General features: G+C 38.4%; 1 long non-coding RNA gene across 1 annotated transcript; it reads left to right on the forward strand.

Annotated features, from left to right (window-relative positions):
• The first annotated feature begins 4,919 nt into the window (after positions 1-4,919).
• On the forward strand, positions 4,920-14,132 carry LOC143269512 (uncharacterized). The gene is made up of 4 exons (XR_013045941.1): positions 4,920-5,061; positions 7,385-7,508; positions 9,416-9,530; positions 13,990-14,132. It is a non-coding gene; the product is annotated as an uncharacterized LOC143269512 (long non-coding RNA).
• Positions 14,133-14,345: the final 213 nt, after the last annotated feature.

Below are 14,345 nucleotides of genomic sequence, written 5' to 3' on the forward strand. Positions count from 1 at the left end.
AAGTGGCCAGGCAGGAAGTAGGTGGGACAAGGAGAGAGGAGAATTCTGGGAAGCGGAAGGCTGAGGGGGAGAGACACTGCAGCCACCGCGAGGAGAAGAGCATGTAAAGACGCTGAGAAGCCACCAGCCATGTGGCAAGGTATAGATTTATAAAAATGGGTTAATTTAAGATAAAAGAACAGTTAGCAAGAAGCCTGCCACGGCCATACAGTTTATAAGTGATATAAGCGTCTGAGTGATTATTTTATAAGTGGATTGTGGGACTGCAGGGCTTGGGGAACCTGGAGAGAAGCCCTCCAGCTACAAATGGCGCCCAACGGCTCGAGTTTCCACCTTAAACCTGAGAATATTTAATAACCAATTCTAAACAGAGCCAAAACCAGGTTCCTGCTTCTTGTCTCATATGAGCAGCTAGACGCCGCAAAACGCGGGTTTGAACACTGGCGGGTTCCTGGCGGGTGCGTTTGACCGGCACTATGGCGGGAATGAGGCATCTGCCAGGGGCACATTATGCTATGCGGTAGATTTAGTCTTTACTAGTATTTAAAAAAAAAAAAAAAAGGTTTCTGGGCTACACGCTGCTTTGATAAAAGCTTAGACCCACTATTTCTGAGACTTGATGACTCCCAGAGCTGGCGGAAAACGTACCACTGCCATGTTGGGAAGCTAAAGTGGGTGGAGCCAGCAGCCACAGCGCAGTTTCAGTCTTAGAATGCTGCAGTTTAAAGCAATAGGCTCAAGGCTCAAGGTAATATAAAAAATAAGCCACGTAACGATGGCTACCACACAGAAAATCTGGATTATGTTGTCTTTGATATTTGTAACTGAAGAAAAACATTTGATTACAAAAGCTGTTGAGTTATGCCAAAATGTATATTTTAAAGGTACCTTGACTTCAAAATTTGGATTTAAGGATATGTTGCTTTGGAAAAGAGGTTCTGCTTTTGTTTCCACAGAAAGCCAGAGGCTATGGATTTGTTCCAGATTAAGATACATCAGGTTTCAACAGCCAAGACCCCCTGAAAGGTCTCCGATGACACCATGACCCAGATGATCCAGCATCCAGAATGGTTTCAAGGCAACTGGTTCAAACAATACAGCCTCACGGACTACCCCATAGGTCTAAAATTTTCTTTGCATCCCCATAAGATACAGCGCCCCCCTCCAGCAGGAAGTAGTAAGAGATGCTACGCCCAAATTCCCAAATATACCAAGCTGGCTTTAGAGGTGGAATTGGCTCACTCCCCCTCTAAACCCAGACATATTGCTTAAAAAAAAAAAAATTGGTTAAGAGATTCTTGTGTCCCAAATCAGAAGAGCCCTCTGGTGTGGGACAGAGAAAAACCAATATTTTTATTTAAAACAGGTTGATTATAAATGTGATCTCTTTCTAAAAAAGAAAAGGGGATATGATATAGATATATAGGAGAATGTGGAGATGATGAGATAAAAGGGTAGATTAATGAACCTGCTTTTAAAGAAAACTTGTTTGAAATGTCTTAATTGGTATAGATTTTAGTTCATGTTTAAAATGTTTTACATTGGTATAAATTTTAGTTTATTGATACAAACTTTAAGTTAATTTTGTTATACTATATATATGTTTCTATTCTTGTTTGAGGTATTATGTTTATGTAACTCATTTAAAATTGTAATGGATAATTAAAAATAGATTAATAATTAGTCATCTATGATAATCATATTTGTAGCCATGTTAGTTAAGTCTTCTAGGTATACATAGATATATTTCAGATAGATAGGTAATCTTCAAACACTTCATAGACCTGGAGAATATGGCATTTAAATAACTTAGAATTCTGTTGACGTGAGACACAATTGCTCCTGGCTGCACCAATTTGATCCCGAGAGAATGTTGGGCTTCTAAGACATTTCCATTGGGAAGTTTGTCTTCTTGGCACAAAATGGCCTACTGGGCAAAGAACTGCCCTTGCCTTGATGGCTGACAGTACAAATGCAATGCTGTCCTTTCTGGACAAGCGGGACACAAGGAAAGCGACCACTGTACTCTGCCAAGACAGGGTAAGATGGTCTTTCAGAAATCCTGCTTCTGAAAATGGTCTGTCAGATACTCTAGGCCTATAGCCAATTTGAATGCACCAACAATGCTGAGAAACATTAGGTGACTGTCCAGGCTGCCAGCTGTCTTGGTCTACTCTTGCAAGATTCCCGAAAGTTGCTTGCATCCATCTACCATTTCTCAGGGACCATTATGTTCCTTCTCAGGTCTTTGATGTGGTTGAAAACTAGATAGTTGTAATTTCCTCAGTTATGATAAAAGATAAGTTAGATATAAAACCTTAAACTCACAAATATAAGATAGATAGGACATCTTCTTTAATATTGTAACTATAATTCTTGTTCGGTAATTGTCTTGTTATATGTAATTTTACCATGTTAAAGTTAAAACCTTCCTTTTTAAAAAAAGAAGAAAAGGGGAAGTGCTGTGGATATTGCTCTATATATAAATAAAACACTGGTTGGCAAGTGGCCAGGCAGGAAGTAGGTGGGACAAGGAGAGAGGAGAATTCTGGGAAGCGGAAGGCTGAGGGGGAGAGACACTGCAGCCACCGCGAGGAGAAGAGCATGTAAAGACGCTGAGAAGCCACCAGCCATGTGGCAAGGTATAGATTTATAAAAATGGGTTAATTTAAGATAAAAGAACAGTTAGCAAGAAGCCTGCCACGGCCATACAGTTTATAAGTGATATAAGCGTCTGAGTGATTATTTTATAAGTGGATTGTGGGACTGCAGGGCTTGGGGAACCTGGAGAGAAGCCCTCCAGCTACACAACAGGAAATTTATGCAAAATTGACTTAGATTTGTATAGTCCTCAAGGTATACTTAATTAACTGTGGTCTATAGAAATTAGAACAATAAACAATTCTCAAGTTTTAAATTGTGTGATATTGTGAGTAGGAGGTGAAATCTTGTGAGCCTCACTCTGTCTAGCTTGGAGCCTAAACCATTAATTCGTCCAGTGTATACATACAGTATATGTTACCTCTCAACAGTCACATACTAACTCTAAGGGTTATCAATCTTATGACAGTACCATCACAGAGGTGTATCAAAGTAGCATTGATTTTACTGAATAATGGTTCCTGACCATGAGATCAGTTTGTTGGCCATTCATAGAAGCTACAAATACTTCCAATTAATGAAAAGCAAGAGTTTGTAATTTAACAAGTAAAGGACAAAAATCATGTCCATGATCACTAAAATCAGTAATGAATTATTGTTATTCTTTTGCTGATAAATTGGTCTTTGTCAGAGATGTGTATTTCAACAAAAAGATAGTATACATAGGGTCACTACTGACTTCAGGCTTCTGCTTGGGGGTCTTGGATCCTATTCATTATGGATATGAGGAGGTTATTATTAACTACTTTTGTATGTGTGTACTATGTGTTTATATGATTGTGTGCTTTTGAATACATCTGCATGTGTGAGTGGTGTTGTACACATGACCACAGCATACACATGGAGGTCTAGGAACAGCCTCAAGTGTCAGTCTAGTCTGCCGCCTTGTTTGAGATGAGGCCTTGTTATTTTTCCACTAAGTCCATCAGGACAATTGGCCAGTGAGCTTCTGGAAACTCGCCCAGCTATTCATAGGAATGCTGCGATTATAAATATTCATATTGTGTCTTATTTCCACGTTGGTTCTGGGTATTCAAACCCAGGTCCTCACAATGTTGAAGCAAGTACTTTTATGAACAAAACCACCTCCCAAACCCCCATAGCATTTTTATGAGAATTCTACTTACAATTAAGAAAGTATTTCCAATTATTCAATCTTCAATAAACATTTAGCATAAAAATTAAAAATAAATACAAGAGTGCTAAAATTTTTAAAGATGAACAAACCTTAGGGCCCTTTACTATTTATTTTTCTTGTTGTTGTGACCAAATACCTGACAAGAAAATAATTAGGGGGGAAGGTTTATTGAAGCTCATGGTTTTTCAGGTATATCTTATCATGGTGGGGAATGTGTGGTTGTGGGATCAACTCTCAGATGCAAAAGGATGAGACTGCTTGCCACATCTGAAAGAATCAGGAAGCTTAGAAAGGAGTTTATTTTTCTTCTATTTTCCTTTATAATCAGTCTGAGATCTCAGGCTATGGATGGTGCCTCTCACATTTAGGTCAGTGCCCACAATCAATTCATCATGTCTAGAAAAATATTAACAGACAAATCCAATATGTACTGCACTAATGATCTAGACTTTTGTTGATCCGATTATGTTGCTAGTCAAAATTAGTAATCACAAGTCTACTCTGGGTCAACTGAGCAACCAAACACTTCACTTTGAACCATAGTATCTCACCTCTGGACCCTGACGTTTCATCTCATAAAGCTGAAGTCATTTAGCTCATCTCTAAGTCCTTATAGTCTTAAAGATTCCAAAATTATTCAAAAGTCCCAAATCTAAAGTCTTGATCTAACTGTGAGCCCTTGTGAAAAAAAATGTATATACTTTTAATACACAGCAACACAAAGCACTCCCATTTCAAAAATGAGGATCAGGAGGACGGCAGGGAAATACTGGAACTCAAAAATAACAAAACCCAGTAGAGCAAGTACAAAGACTTAGTTGCCCAACTGGCATCTCTGGGTCATATTAGCATCATCTGTGCTTCAGCAGGCCCCAGTTGTCCTTCATCTCCATAGTTCTGTGTCTATATCTCATGTCACTTCCCCTTAAGACTGCTTCAGTAGTACAAGCTGCTTTCCCTGTGAAACCTCCACATTCTAGAATTTCCTAAATTCTCAGTCTCCATGGTAAATTAGGCTTCACAGTCAAAGCTTCACAGTTTTCTCTGAAGCTCTGTAGATAGAGTCCACATAAGTACACATTCCCTGGCCTTGGTGGATTTCCAGAACCTTGGTATAGTCCTACATGACCATCATTCTTGCTTATTGTATGCCTGCAAAACAGCATCAAGTGGATGACATCAAGTTATGCTGACAGATCAATATGTATCCTGCACAGCACAGCCTTGACCACAGCTGCAGTGGCCTCTGTGTGATGTAGCGGGTAAAATTGATTAAATATGGACTTAGATGTCCCAGTTAGGACAGGATGGTATAGAGACTGCCTTTCTTCAGCCACTGTTTGTACTAGCTATTATTGCTGTGAAAATACGTGAGAAGACAGAAGAGTTTACTCTGGATCAGGGTTTGTGTATACAGTCCATCATGGCAGCTGTGCTCTGCCTGTGGTGGCAGGAGTATAAACCTGCTGATAACACTGAGTCTGCAGTCAGGAAGCAGAGCAGGAGATCAGCACTGGTATTCAACTCTTGTTCTTCTTTTTATTCAGCCCAGGATTCTATGCTATGCAATAATGCCACCACAGACATGCCCTTAGCATTGTTTAATAGGTGATCTTAAATACAATCAAAGCTGACCACCACACTTTATTTTGATATGAAGGTTTTCTTCAATAGATTTGCAGCTTCACATTCTGGAGCTTCTGATGAATGAGATCTTGCCCTTGAGATACTTTTCCTGTTGGCTCAGTGTGAAGTTAGATGTTTATCTTTAATGTCGCTAAAATCTTTGACAAGTATAGCTATTCTCAATATTAATTAGGTTTAATATCTTTTTCTTCCCATACGGAACATTTCTGTCTGCAACTTTAAATGAGTCCATAAACATTTCATCAACAAACTGCACATATTTTATTTATTTCTACTCAAGTTCCCACTCTCTGCTAATATCAACCTGGAGAAATACAGTAAATGATAACAATATCACAGTCTACATACTACACATTTTAAGATTTACTCCACCAAACAACTTAGTCTATTAGTTTTGAATTAATTGACACTAAAATACTCAGGATATGGTCAAAGCACAACCAAAATCTTTGCCAAAATATGACATAAATTGCAAATTTCCTGATAGAGTCCAATTCCTGAAAGAATCCTTTCAGCTCTAAAATCTCATCAATATGGTCTTAACTGTCAGCATTTTTCTTGTCATTCTGGTCTTCAGCATTCACACCAGAATTGTTCATTAAGCTTTGTTCACAGTATTCTAGGATTTTTCAGCCCACAATTCCATGCTTTTCCACATCCCTCCTGCAAACTAGTTCCAAAGATCTACAAACAACATGATTTGATATTTTACCACAGAAACCACACTCCTTGTATCAATATCCTGTTTTAGTTACTTTTAACGTGGATGTGGCCAAACTTGACAAGAAGTAAATTAGAGGAGGGAGGATTTCATTTTATTCGGTGGTCTCAGTGTATGGTTCATCTTAGCAGGGAAGTGGTTCACAGGAGTAGCATCAGGAGTATGACTGTTTATATCTGTGCAGATCAAGAAACAGAGAATGGATCAGAAGCAGGGCCAAGCCATAAGCCTCAAAGTTCACTTCTCAGTCACCCAATTCCTCCAGCTGTGCTTCAAGTCCCAAATGTTCAACAACCTCTAAAAACAGCATGGCCACCTAATAAGTCTTGAAACACATCAGCTTGTGTGAAAATTTTGCAATCATGCCAATAGAAAGAAAGATGTCTAAGCATTTTTGTTAGGGCTTCATTTAAAAAAGCTATTCAAAGGAAATAAACAACAACCTCAAAAACAGATATAATCATATGAAGCACTGATAGATAGGCTAATGAAACTGAAACATCTCAAATCTGAAATGTAAATGTCTAAGTTATACAGCTCAGGTAGAGAAACATTTTTTTTTAGTTATGGAAATATAAAGTCACTATGTGACTGTGGATTTTCACATCTATATTGCTCCATATGTTAATGCAAGGTAGACATACCAACTCATTTCAATTTATTTTAACAATGAAAATTTTAAATACAGCTGGAGATGAATACTCTAAATTCTAGTTTTCCTAGGAAAAGTCATTGATGCCCTTTCGTATACATGAGGCACCTGAAATGAGCATAGGATCTGAGTAGTGTTAAACTGACTCTTGATGTGACACAACAGTTATTAAAAAGAGAGGACAGCAGGGTCTGGAACCTGCCAAGCCTCCAGGAACCTGACTTTTTTCAATTGCCTTTTTTAATTTCATAGTAAACTCCAGTCTCCAGTAACAGTATTGTGACATAAAGAATAAAAGAAAATGCTCAGTCTAGCCTCTACTCTCAGCGACAGAACATGTATATATGATGCATATGCTCCTTCAAGTTTTCAATCACATCAGAAAAATAGAAAAATAGTTTCACAGCAAAATGAAAAAGAAAACCTTAAGTGCTACCTTCCACATCAATTCTACCATATTATGGTGTTTGTATGGATTTATTATTTTATTAAGAGGTCATCAGATAAGAAGATAATGTCTACTAAGAAGATAACTATCTTTTTTACTGTTCTCACATTTCCCTAGGGAGGTATACATGTCTTGTCATCAAGGTTAATCATCACGGTCTGCCAAGATCATGATGCAGACAAAGTGAGTGTGGAGGACCACCATTATTTTTGTTTTTATGGAAAGAAACAGGCAAAGCAGGGTAAGTGTACTTAGGAGTGCTATTTTAAATATCAATGGACTCTGGACCAATGAGGCTGTCCCAAGTTTAGTAGCAAGACTGAAGTAAATAGGAAGGTAGATAGTAGCTTAATGTATAGGGTCCCAGTAGAGAAGTGTTTGTATTGTAGATTTAACCAGAAAACTATGAAGGGGAACTGACAGGTCTCCAGCCATGGTATCAACAGTGGGTTCAGACAGCACTTTAAAAACTACGTTATATTACATGGTTAAATGAGTTCATCAACAGTTAGTATAGTTTATTGTAGTCTCTTAAGAGGCCATAGATGCTTTATAAAAACCTAAGAAGCTGTTATCATATATCCTAAGAGATTTCCATCCTTAAGTAACTCATATCAAATGCCACAAAGTAACATCCCACCTCCTCCCACAACGTATGTTTTGTTAAGTTAATCAATGCTATTGGTTTTTGTTTAGCTTTCTCTTCAGATTTCACCTTTGATGCATATGATTTAAAAATCAAAACTTGTAAAATTAGTGTTTGTATAATGTAAGAAAAGAATCAGTCATCATTTAGAGGATGGTGCACTAAGTAGTAATTTCTGTGTTATATCACCTCCCAAGAATAAATGCTCTGCTCAGTGCTATACACACAAAGAAAATAGTCATCTATTCTCTGTTTCACAGATGAGTCAACTAACAGTCAGAGATGTTACTAACATGCTCATCATCCCTCAATCATTATGAGTCAAAGTTAGTATGCAGATACCAACTTTCAAAGTTCATGCCAAATTGTCCTTCATCTTTAATTAACTCTCTGACCCTCTTGAACCACTGGAGATTATCTCTGTTCATGGGATATTTTTTTCCTATAATCATGACTGTAGAACATTTCCCTCTTAGATATCTATAAACAGTTTGTCAATGTATACATTTAAATAGGTTTAATTCTAAAGAAGTAATAGGGATAATATTATCTTTCTTTATAATTATAAGTCACTTTAGTTCACTCTATCTCCCAACTTCTATCTCAGATCTTTAGGTCAGAAAATCAAAATGTGTTCTAGGGAAATGAGGAGTTGGTCTTGGAGAAGCTAGATGTTTGGACACTTAAGGAGTTTATTTCCATTCATAACAAATATACAATGACAGATGGCTGGTTGACTTGGGTATCTGTACCACTAAAAACCCCATCATCACAAAGATGTCAACTCACAGAAGCTGCATTACTGGATGAACTGTTCATTTCATAGAGAACTATATTACTGAAATGTCTCCTCTCATCCAGCAATTGTTTACCACTTACAGAATCTCAAGTGCTTCATGAGTCCTAGAACTTCCTTGGCAGTCATATGAAACTCTGAGGCCCCTTTCTTCCTCCAAGAGGAAATGTTTCAAAGCAGCTCTACCACCACAGATAACTAGTGGGTCACCTTATGTTTCTGATACTCTTAGGGGACTGAGGTCCAGAGGATAACCACCTTGCCCTTGATACCTGTGTATGTAATTAATCATCGTCTCTCTGAACTCAGAACCCATATTCATTCTGCTAGGCTGATACATTTCCAGAAAGAAAAAAAAAGACTACTTTTTACATCCGCAGTAGTAATGTAAATAAAGTTATTTCCAATTGCAAACTTCAACTGAATAAAAGTATACATTAGAAAAATAATTTTAGAATTAGCTCTTCTAATGTAAGCATTCAAATAAGATATCCGTGTGAATCTTGGAGACAAAAGAACTTGCCCAAACCACCCGGTTCCCCAGGGTCATCCACACCCTGCCCAGAGAGCAGTGCTGGGTCACTATTACCATACAGATTGGTGTTGCATCTCCTTTGGGTAGTGTAAAAAACCTAATTCAGATTTGTGCTTTCTCCTCTCCCTGTTTATTATCTGTTCCACCACTCTCTCCTTTTCAAATTCTCAGCACCTTCAAGACACAGGTCCTGGGAGGAATAAGGTTGGTGTGACTGTGTCCTCTGGTTACTGCAGCTGTTCTGTATTTGACCACTCTGTGCTGTATGATGATAATTGTGATAAAGGTATGGAATCAGCCATTAGGGCAAAGCCTTTGTGGCAGGTCAGTGACCATTGGACCTCTCTCTCTCTCCCTTTTTCTCCCTCTTCTCTCTCTTTCTCTCCTTCCTTTTTTCCGCTTTCACCCCCTTTACCTCCCGAGTCTTGCTGTCTTTTTATTTTTCTCCCTTCTGCATAGAATAACATAGAATGAATCCTCTGTCTTGGTCTCTGGATCTTTTACTTCCCAGCCTCCAGAACCATATGTCAATAGGCTTTGTCAATTACAAAATGCCTACTCTCCAGCATTTTGTTATAGAAGCACAAATTGACTAGCACCAGTGAACACATGTGTGGCTTTAATAGAATCAGTGTGCTGTATGTGTTATTGGTTATAATATGGCCATTCATACAATTTATCTCTTGTACTGTCCTCAAAAATTTATCCAGGCAAAGGAATAAATATTTAAACTATAATTTTCATTAATATCTTAGAGCTGATAATTAAAAATATATATTCACATGAAATATTACTTCAAAAATAAGGTGGCTGAAATCCCAATTGATGTGAGAAAACCATTGAGAAAATAAAAGCCAAAACATGTAGTTTAGGTAGATATTTCAATTATTAACAGAAATTGTCATCTGGCAGTGTCATATTTTAAAGACAGGGCCAAACACCTTATTGCTACATACCTTACTGGGTAATTATAAAGCTAACTGTGTCTATTTGTCAAAACACATCTAATCATCCTAGAAAAGGAAAAAATAGGTTTTTCCACAAAAATATAAATACAGAACCCAAGTGAACTATATATAGGACACTATAAATTTCAACAGCACTCACTGTCCTCTTGGAATAAGCATTCAATGACAAGCTAGTATTTTTTTTTAAAGATGTGGTGTTGGGTATACATAGGAAATGGTCTCATGTTTGTTTAGTGATGTTATTAAACACTGGAAAGTCATGACCATGAAAAGTAGAATTTTACTTATGGAGAATTTCCTGGTTTGTCGTGTGTGTGTGTGTGTGTGTGTGTGTGTGTGTGTGTGTGTGTGTGTTCATATGCATGCATACACATGCTTACTATTTTGTGTATGTTTTCTAATTTAACCCCTTCCACAACACACGTTTGGTCATGCTATTGTTTAACCAACATGTTCAGGGACAAGCCAGAAGCAGCTTAGCTCCTTCACAGCTCACTGTTCACCCATCTGCTGATCATCTATGTCCTCTAAAGCTCTTACCATGAGCAATGTGTCTTTTAAGACAGCACCTTCTTTGTAGTCTCCATATGCTTTTAACTTTTCCCTTATCTGTAACATGAATCTTAAATGGTCTTATTAATAAGAACAAACCCAAGGCCAGTTATTGGGGTGAATGCTGGAAGATCAGAGAAGCAGAAGAAGCCACAGCTAACCTCACCTGGCCAACTTCTCAGCTGGTCTTGTTTCCTCAGACTGGATGCCTCTGAGTCCTCATCCGGAATGGATCTCAGCTATACTGCTGCTAAAAGCCTAAAAACTTAACCAGATTCTAGTTCCTGGTTTTCATACCTTATATACCTGTCTGCTTTCTGCCATCACTCCCTGGGATTAAAGGTGTGAGTCACCATGCCTAGCTGTTTCCAGTGTGGCTTTGAACAGAGATGGATCTCTGTTTTAGGAATGCTAGGATTAAAGGTGTTTCTAGCCTCTATATCTAGTGGCTGTTCTGTTCTCTGACTCCAGATAAGTTTATTAGGGTGCACAATATATTGGGGGAACACAATATCACCACACTTATCCCTTGGCACTAATTATCTCCTTTGATCGTTGATGTATTCATTCATTAATTTTCTTATTTCTCTGTGACAAAACACCTAATAAGAAACAAGTTGAAGGAAGTAGGGTTTGTCTGTGGCACATGGCTTGAGGGCACAGTCTGGAGTGGAGTGGAAGGCAGGGCTAACAGGAGTGGCTTTCACCTGTGGCAGTGGGAAGACAGGCTGCTTGCTCACATCTAAGTGGATCAGAAAAAAGAGACAAGCAGGAAATGAGGCCAGGCTACAAAGCAAGGCTCTAATCCCAGTGATCTTGACCTACTTCTTCCAAGGAGGTTCACCTTATACTGCTTCTAAAACCTCTCAAAAGAGTGCTACCACCTGGAGACAAGCTACATCACACTCCTCCTCTCAAAACTCAGGAGTCATTGCAGAAGATGGGGCATAAAAAGTATAAGATCCAGAGGTCAAGAATGGTTTCAGGGAAGCAGTGTCCTCTGGGTGCAGCATGACTGATGAAAGACTGTAACATTTAAATTGGCACAGATGTTCTGGCCAACTTGGGAACTGGGATAGGAGCTTTTCTCTATCTCCTTTTCCTTTTGAAAAATTAAAAAAAATGAGCCTGGTTGTCAGTTTGACTCTGGAAACCCTACTTTAACCAGAGATACTCACTGTCCTCTTGAAATAAGCATTCAACAACAAATTATAAGACAGACTTATTTACAGAGAAGGAAATAACCAGTATGAATTCCTATAAGTAAAATGTTCGTACTACAATTACTGCTCTGTATGTTTTACTGTGAAGCATAGACCCATAGTGAGGTGGTTAGAGAGAAAATGGCCCCCAAAGGGACTATTAGAAGGTATGGCTTTGTTAGAGTAGATGTGGCCTTGTTGGAGGAAGTATGTCCCTCGTGTATGCTCAAGATACCACCCAGTGTCTCAGACTACTTCCTGTTGCCTGCAAGTCAAGATGTATGACTCTCAGTTCCTGCTCTAACACATGTCTACTTGCATGTCCCACCATGGTGATAATGAACTAAACCTTTGAAACTATAAGCTATCCAATTAAATGTTTTCCTTTATAACAGTTGCCATGCTCATGGTTTCTCTTCACGGCAATAGAAACCCTAACTAAGATGCTAGCTGCAAAAGTTTTCCTGATTTAAAAAAAAAAAAAAAAACAAGAAGAAGAAGAGCTGGGCGGTGGTGGCGCACACCTTTAATCCCAGCACTCGGGAGGCAGAGCCAGGTGGATCTCTGTGAGTTCAAGGCCAGCCTGGGCTACCAAGTGAGTTCCAGGAAAGGTGCAAAGCTACACAGAGAAACCCTGTCTCGAAAAACCAAAAAAAAAAAAAAAAAAAAAAGAGTCCATAGGAGTCTATAGTCTTCATGCCAAGTTTACCTTGAAGACTCTACCAGTCTCCACATCAACAGTCACACATTCATCAATTCATATAATTCATATATTTTTTCATTCATGAAGGAGTTGCTGAGATCCTACTATATGCTTTCATCATTAACAGCACTGATCTTGCATGAAAACCAAATCCTTACCACCAGTGCTGCTGTGGAGGGCTGAAATTTCACTTATAGATGAATTAGACACTAAGATAAGGAATACAGGTAATTTCTTGAAGGATCTCAAGTAAGACTGATATAATTTGCCCATAAAAGGAGTATTCTTATTATGAACCAAGATTACATTGCAGTGTCTGAGAGGATAAAATGTTAGACTCAGAGTAGCACCTAAAGAGGCAGGATGATTGGATGTTGGCATATCAGAATGTGGTAACTGCAGGGTGCTGATAAGTAGCATAGAATTCAGAATTCATTACAATGTATAACCATGAGTATCTGGTGATAAACCATGTGTGAATTGTAGGAGGAAAGAGAAGTCAAAGCATTACAGAGGGAAGATAAAATATTCAATGACACCTCTTAGGTACCAAAAAGAAATCAAGGATGCCAGGCAATGAAGAACTGAGAAGGAGGAATCAGAATCAGAAGAACAGTGATCACATTGTGGCCAGAGACTCAGAAGAAAGCTTGAAAGCATTATTTCTGCAGAAGCCAAATAGGAAATTTAACAAGGTTATTAGAGGCTAACTACTTTCAGTCAAAATTCAGTCATGTATCAGTGCCAAAGCCATTCTTCAAATTTTCTCAGCTTAGAGTTTAAGACATTTTCAAAAGAACTCCGCTTCCCAGAACAGGTCCACACGTTGACTAAAACTCTGAACACATATGCTTTAACGCCATGATGATGCCTACTCAGTTCAGACACAGCCCTGAGTCCTCTTCAAATTAAAGATCTGTTTCACTCTGTATAAAAGAAATATTAACCTGTAATCAAGACATTTATAGTAAAATATTTTAAAGGTTGAATAAGAATCAAACAGGTCCCCACACACCTAAAAGTAAGACTATTCTCCAAATGTTATTTGTCATCTACTTTTGAAATAAATTCAGGTACTAAAGTGAGGCAGAAGAAGTCATCTTTAAACTTTTGTATTGGCTTGTGGTAGAGGGTACTGGGCCAGTGACCTATAGAAGGAAAACAGTTGATTTTTCTCTTGCATTGCCCTGGGTAGAGTAGGTCACGATCTCTTAAGATCCTGCTTTGCTGGCCCCTCCTCTGGTGTTAGCTTAGTGGTCAACTACTCAGGAAATACTGAGGACAAGAGAGGACCCTGACCTCATTCTCAAAATTCTACAGGAGCCCAAGGCACTGCAAACCTGGAACCTTGCTGATGTACAGCCTGACCGAAGACCTACACAACAAGCACCAGTGTGACACTCAGACCAACTGCACTTAAACAGGGACAAAATGAGACGCAGTAATGTTTTCACAATAAAAAAATAAACATCAATAGCGTTGTTCTTTTATTAATCTGCGAGGCACTGGAATGTCAAAATAGTCACTTAGTTTGTTAGCAACATTTTCAAGCCACTTCAAATCAGACTTTTCATATGTTCTGGTCAGTTACTTTCTTCTGGAAAGTCACACCACATGAATATATCTTTATGCCAGAAACTGTGGAAATTTTAGCACACAACATAAAAGAGCTGCTT

Source organism: Peromyscus maniculatus, chromosome 19 (assembly GCF_049852395.1).
Source record: "Peromyscus maniculatus bairdii isolate BWxNUB_F1_BW_parent chromosome 19, HU_Pman_BW_mat_3.1, whole genome shotgun sequence".
NCBI lineage: Eukaryota > Metazoa > Chordata > Mammalia > Rodentia > Cricetidae > Peromyscus > Peromyscus maniculatus.